Genomic DNA, 7,850 nt, shown 5'->3' on the forward strand with positions numbered 1-7,850 from the left:
CCGATGTGTCAAAGATTTCCTTCAAATATAAGGAGGGTCTTTTCAAATGGTTGGTCATGCCTTTCAGGTTGACGAATGCCCCCACAAACTTCATGAGGTTGATGGACAACATCTTGCGACCCTTCACCAACTCATTCGAGGTGGTGTATTTGGATGACATTATGATCTTCAACTAGAGTTGGAAAGATCACCTCCGCCATATTCGACAAGTCCTCCAGACCCTACGAAAACACAAGTTGTGTGCCAATTTGGAGAAATGCACTTTTGGTATGACTAAGGTTCAATATCTGGGGTACATCATTGATGAGCGAGGTGTTCATGTGGACCCAGCCAAGATATAATTCATTCACGATTGTTTAACCCCAACCACTCTAACAGAGCTCTGCAACTTTCTGGGTCATGCTAACTTCTACTGCAGGTTCGTGTTGGGGTTCTCTCATATCACTTTGCCTTTGAGTCAAGTCATTGAGGGAGGAGCGAAAGGAAATTTATTTTGTTCTGAATCCCAATAGAAGGTGTTTTCTGAGTTGAAGCATCACCTCTACTTTGCACCAGTGCTCACATTACTAGACCTGTAGTAACCATTTGATATCGAAACAAATGCCTCTGACTATGCTATTGATGTAGTTCTAACTCAATAGGGGCATCTAGTGGCATATCACAGTGAGACACTTTCAAACATAGTCTGAAAGTATCCCACCAATGACAAAGATATGTATTCCATTTTGAAATTTGATAACAATGGAAGAATTGCATTATGGGGAAGGAAATGGTCATCCACATGGACCACCGAACCCTACAGTTCATACAGACAAAAATGAAGTTACAGAATTATCACTATTAGAAATGGTCCATATACCTGCAACAATTCCATTTGAACATTAAGTACAAGAACGGAAACACAAAAAATGTTGCAGATTTCCTCAGTCGACTGCTAGTCATGGCGCTGACCATTGTGCTCGGCTCCTGTGGGCACGAGACTGTGGGGTGGTTGCATCTTTCCAGGAGTAATCTAGAATTCGGCAACACATACCAGATGCTCCTGGAGGGTAAGCAAGTTCCAATTCTTCATGTCCAGGATGAACTGTTATGCTACCTAGAACACATATGCGTTCCTTCAAGCGAGTGTGCCAAAATGATTTGGGAGGTGCACTATAGTCGAGTCATTGGACATTTCGGGGTAGAGAAAATAGTGGTTGTGCTGCAGAAGTATTTTTATTGTCCAAACCTTCGACATGATGTTGGGAAGTACAACAAATCCTGCACTGCCTAAGCCATTTCCAAACCAACCATCAAGAAGCAAGGCCTATATAATCCTCTGCCTACTCCTACTTGACCTTGGGAATCTGTCTCCATGGATTACATGTCAGGCCTTCCTTCTACTAATAATGGAAACGACTACGTTTGCTTGGTCATCAATAGATTCTCTAAGATGGCCATCTTGGAGGCCTAAAAGAAGAGTATAAAAACAAAATCCACTGCTAAGCTCTTCTTTGAACGAGTGTGGGTATACTTTTTGATCCCACAATCCATTATCTTAGATCAGGACAACAAGTTCCTAAGTACATTTTGGTCAAGTCCACTAAGTCCATGACTTTCCACCCCTAAACTGATGGCCAAAAGAGGTTGTCAACAAGATGATCGTACACATTCTACACATGTACAAATCGAAGCATCCACGCACATGGGATGGAATCCTCCCCTATGTCCAACACAACTACATTAGAGCTCTTCATAGCTCAACTGGCCACAACCCTTTTGAGGTGGGATCTAGATTCCAACCACTATGTCCCATTGATGTGGCCATACCATTTGCAGCTACTCCGACAGATTCGACTCATGTCCAGTCTAAAGCTGACAGGGCTAACAACTTCATTGATCACTTTCAACACATATCCCAGCAGGTCCATGACATATTGGATAGATCCAATGATAAGTACAAGCAAATACATGATCAACATTGGGTGCCACACAAGTTCTAGGTGGGCGACAAAGTTTGGCTACATCTCCAGAAGGTACGCCTCCCTAGGCCCCACCACAAGCTTGACCCACTCTGATATGGGTTGTACACCATAACCAAGGTTGTAGGGGATAATTCCTTTAAGCTCATGATTCCATCGTTTCATCACTTGCACCAAGTATTCAATGTGGACTGCCTTTGGCAATACTTTCCACCATTGTTGGACACATTCGACATTGCAGAACAAATCACACCAACGGAGTTAAACCCAGACTACATGGAACATGCCCACAACTAATCAAATCATGGGCATGCAAATCAATAACACTTTCCAATAGAGGATCTATCTATATCGAGTTGTCAAAGCAGGTCAACTCCTTCAATAGAAATTTCTTCACCTTATGGAGGCTCTGCATGCAATGGGGACCATTGATTCCTAATGAGGGAGGACTAATCCAGGTGGATATTGGTGGCCACACGCCTATTCCACCTAGGCCTCTAGTCGGTTTCATCATTTTCTTTGTTTATAGCAGCATTTACTATTTTTAGCAGTTTTTCAGGTCCTGAACTTCTGGAGCTATTTTGACCCCCTAAATGGCGTTTTTTTAGGTCCGTAATAAGACCACAACCATAGTTAGGGACCTATGGAAAATCCTTTAGTACTCGGAGATATATTTCCAACGAGGTATCGTATGCACCAAACATATATAATATGACCAAGTTATGATCCCGGGAAGTTGGCTGCCTAAATAACACCAACGACGTCCACAAACTCTTGGTGTTCCATCTCTTAGGATTATGGTTTTGGTTGTTTAGGGTTTTCCCTTGTTGTCCAATAATAAAAATTCACTTGAGCCTCATTGTAACAAAGTTTAGAGGCATGTAGCCACCACATCTCTTCTCATAGATAAGCTACCATCATCTGAGCTAGTATATTTCCATTTCTATATGTAAGCATATTTCAGTTCTTGTGTATTAATGAAATGAAGTTTTATTTCTTCTACATCTTTTTGTTTATGTGTATTTCTATATTTTGTTGTGTTCCTACATAATCCAGATCAAACTTCAACAACAAGATTTCAAGAGAGGCACTGCTTTCAACAACCTGTATATAAAATATGAAGATAATCACTTGTTCATAGTTGTGATTTATGTAGATGATATAATATCTTTGGCAATGACTTAGAGTGGTTGGGACATCGATTTGATGAGTCTATGTAGAAATAATTTGATATTTCCATAATAGGAGACCTATCCTTCTTTATGGGATTGTAAATTTCTCAATCCTGTAATACCCCTTCTTTGTTATGAAAACATTTTATTTTGTATTGGCTATTGTTGGTATGTTGGTTAATGAGCTATGATGAATTGATTATGAAGGAAAACTTGATGTAATTTAAATCAACACATTTGATTAATAAAGCTAGAAATTGTGTGGAAAGAAACACTAAAGTAAAAATATGCTTTCCAAATTTGAATACCAATGGGTTGGATCAGATTTACTAAAAAAATTTCCTTAAATAAATTTACTCAGTTGAAGATAAATATTGAGAAAAGCAGGCTTTATGAGGAAAAACAAAAGAAATCCTAGGTTGAATGGGGAGAAGATCCGTGAAAGGTGGGACACCGCCAAGGAAATCTACTGGAAAATAAGCCTAAAAACACATTATGGGAATCATACGGGGTCGCTGATTTCTGGCAAGATCAACTTAGCTCGAGGGGATCAGAGGTTGGTCCAAAGTTGGGTGGACCAGTGTTGTCTCAAGCACAATTTCCAAACTGAATTGGGGGTTAGAGATTATGATTATTTTGCTAGTCACACTATGAATTGGAGTTAATCATATCTTTTGTATCATTATATTTATTTGTTAACTTATTTATGAGGATGTTCTCAGTAATGTTATTCTTTTTTGACGAAGATAAATTCCTGCTATGAGAATTTGATTGTGATGATCTGTATGCTACCATCTCTAGTGTTTTGGTTAGAAGAATATAAATTTTATCGCATGTAGGAGTACCACAACAAAGGTAGGGAGATATCAGGGTAGTGGTTCGTCTACAGTTGGATTTCTGGGGTTCTATTAGGAGCGAATTGACATGCAGAGTGGTAGTAAACCTCAACAACAACACCTGAGTGTGTTGGAAAGGTTAGATCGAGAGGTTAGGTGTAATCAAGATAAATTCTGCCACCTTGCCCCAACAGAAGCCTCATCTAAATGGTAACCCAAATGTTATTGGAAGAGATCCCAGATAATACTATCGCATTCGAAACAAAAATTAATAGGCAGTAAGATGTGGTATGTTCATTACAGAATGTTATCATAATCTAGGAGGGTTAATTCCAAAAAAACAAATCCATTGACCACCTTTCTCCTCACAGGGTAGCGTCATTCCTGTGAACCAAATTCTATCTTTTGATTGTAGATTAATTCTATTTGTTGACTGTAGATTAATTCTATTTGTTGACTGTAGATTAATTCTATTTGTTGGTTGTAGATTAATTGGGGTAACAACTTTTGCTACTGATTGTAGGTTTCATAGGAAAATAACTTTAATTTACCAATGGCAAATTTCTCTGTGTAGTATATTGTTGATCATACATAAAAGCGACGCTAGAAGCAATGTGAGAGTTGGGAAAGAAAGGAAAAAACATACCTAGAACTGAAGTTGCTTGAATTTGGAAACTCAAGAGAGGTGCATATGAATTCAAGGAAGAAATTATCCTAGAAAGGAATACATAGCCATACCCACACTCACAGAAATGTAGTTACTCTTTTAAAGTAGATATGACTACAGAACAAAAGGTAGATTAAAATTATACTTAATAGGTGCCTGTAGTGACCAACATTAGTGTACAAGAGAGATAAAACTCAGTAATAAGCCAAAGCATTAATCCAATTATAGGTAGATAGTGTAGCTTACACCTATGATAGATTTCTAGCCTATATACAAAGGGTGAATAGTTATCCAATTTAACTAAGCAGAGAGCATGACATATGCTCATACACACAAAGGAGATGTAATTAAGAAACTGGAAGCGCGACTCACACTTATTCAACCTCCATCTTTATAAGGTAATGAAATGAATATTCATTCCAGATAACCAGTGTGAGAGCAAGATATTCTTATAATCATTTTTCAAAAATAGCAGAAGCCAATATTTATTCAAGATAATCAATCCAAGGGTAAGATACATTATTATCATCATTTTTCAAACATAGTAGAAACTTATATTTATTCCAATTAACCAATCTGAGAATAAGATACACTCTTATCATCATTTTGAAAACATAGTAGCACCAGATATTCATTTTGAATCACAACCCAAAGAGAAAGATGCACCTTTATCCCCAGTATTCAACATAACATAAACATAAGATGGTGTTATAAATACAAAAAGAGAGTGCAATGCTATTGAAACTTTCGATATGGGAATTTATCCATTAGTGGAGATTATCACAGTGCTGGACATACTAAATGTGGCACGTATAAATATTACCCACAATAAGAAAAAGGAAACAAAAACCTTGAATAGGGATTCAAGTTCCAATAGGAATTTAAGTATAGTATATACAAATCAAATTCTAGAGAGTGCCTATCTCTTTAACCTTAAGTTTGAAGAATACCTATTTAATAGCAACAACTTGACACATAACTAGTAGTTCTTGAATCGAAAACAGTAAAGCTATTCTAGGAAACCATGGATTTTCCCTAGTCCATCAACCATGGTAAGGCGATCCAGGAAGGAAGGGTTCGTGAAAATAAATCGACCTGGAAGTAATAGGGCACCGAATTAGTACTCATTGCGCCATGGAAACCTAAGTACATGGCTAAAGAAGAATGTTTTAGGTATACCTGCAACAGTAAAGCCATGGGAAATGTTAAAATTAGGGGATAGGAACAACTCCAAATGAAATTAAAGGAAATGAAACCCCAACCCACTGAGGAGTGAAGAGAGGAGGTAATACTTGTGTATGGGTCGCCAAGTAGAAACCTCATTCTGGCAGTCGAACCTTCACATCAAAACCCAACACGAATTGTGTTAATGTGAATGAACATGAGAATTTATTTAACAAGCAAACCATGATTGCGAAGGAAAAAATTTACTTGTGATACTGGTGGTTGTATGTTGGTCATTATAGCTCTAGGCTAGCCTTGTGGAAACCCCCATTCCATTCCTATGGAAAAAAAGAAGGGGAGATTAGAACCACACTGATGACAAAGGGGTTAATATACTAGATTGGAAGTCCATGAAAAAAAAGGACTAATATTACCTGGGTGAGTGAATTCGGCATGAAAAACATCTATTGTTTCCAACTAAAATCGCAGCATTAGATTACTAGACAATGCATAAATGTAGGGGCAAGACAAACGACCTTGATTTCAGACCAACCCCAGGTTGTGGCAAGGCATTGCTCAAACGTGGATACTCTACAATAGAAGGTGGCAACAATAGAGGCGTGCTGTGGGGGTAGCAGACAAAGCCACTAGATATTGTTGCTGATTGCTTGGTTATGGTGGAAGAGCGATAAACCAAAAGAATGGAGGGTGAGCAGGGAAAGTGTTTAGGATTTGAATGGAATGTCTTAAGCTATGGTGGTAGATCCATAAACCAAAAGAATGGAGGGTGAATAGGGCAAGTGTTCAGGGTTTGAATCAAATTTCTTATGTTGTTGATGAGGGAGAAGAGATTTGGACTGTTGGAGTCCCATCGCTAGTGACATAGTACCCCATTCACATGGGCAAGATGCATGTAGCAATCCAGTTGTAGGTGTGGTGAAGTTGGGGAACAACTGTAGGGTTGAGCGAGAGTTTCATCTAGGTGAGGATTTGAACATATTGTTATGTTGTAGTAACCACCAGGGATAAGGACCATTGACATGTGTGTTTAACATTGGGAACAAATGTTTTGTATATGGTTATGAACCTTGAAACAAGGGTGAACATACAACTTAGGAACTTTGAATAAATTGAAGGGCATATAGAGAGAGGCAGCCATATATCACATGTAGAGTACTATAACCAAACTTATAGATCTAGGGCTAGATCAAACATGAAGTTGGTCTGAGCGCTAAGCAAAGGAAGCATTAACTTTAAACACAAGTCAAACAAGATAGGAAAAAAACATAAGCATGATGTTAGATACAATTATATTCATGTCTTGTTCAAAAAATATATACAGAAAAAAAATAACTAAATAAGGGATGCACCATATGCAGTGTTGAAATTTTGCATTCAGGTATAATGGAGTGTTGTTTGTAAGATAGGTATCTGACAAATGGTACCAGAGCACTAGCTACCACACTAGGCTTAAGAAAAAGGCACCACCATAGTTATAGAATAAGCAGTAATAGAAGTAAATGTAACATAGTGATATTAATTGGCATGTTTCGTGGGGCGCGAAATTGAAGTAGATTGTTTTAGAATGATAGATAACTCTCCTCCAGCTATGGTGGGGAGGATTTGTATGTGGATATGGGGGAAGGTAGCACCTCATTACGTTCTTAGTTTTTGGATATAGTAAGAATTTTGCAACAAGAATTAGCATAGCTCCAGAGTAGTAATGAGTAGTTATTAAAATCTAGTGAGGAACAAGAAAATTTGATTGCAGAATGGACCGGGAAATCTAGCCACAAAAGTGTAGAGACAGAAGGATTAAAAAGAAAGAAGAGGGATAGAATCTGAAAAATCTGAAAGTGGAGAGGAATCCATCATAATTCTCCAAAAACACATAAAGGAAAGAAGAAGATGGAGTTACAAGGGGAGTATAGGAAGATCAAACCCCCTACCTTTGACAATGAAAGGGAGGAGGATATGGAGGCATGGTTACTGAACATGATTAAATATTTCTAGTTTTATGAGTACATAGATTTTACCATCCACTTTGTAC

This window comes from Pinus tabuliformis, chromosome 2_2 (assembly GCF_031772625.1).
Source record: "Pinus tabuliformis cultivar Carrire ecotype Pingquan chromosome 2_2, CPIR1, whole genome shotgun sequence".
NCBI lineage: Eukaryota > Viridiplantae > Streptophyta > Pinopsida > Pinales > Pinaceae > Pinus > Pinus tabuliformis.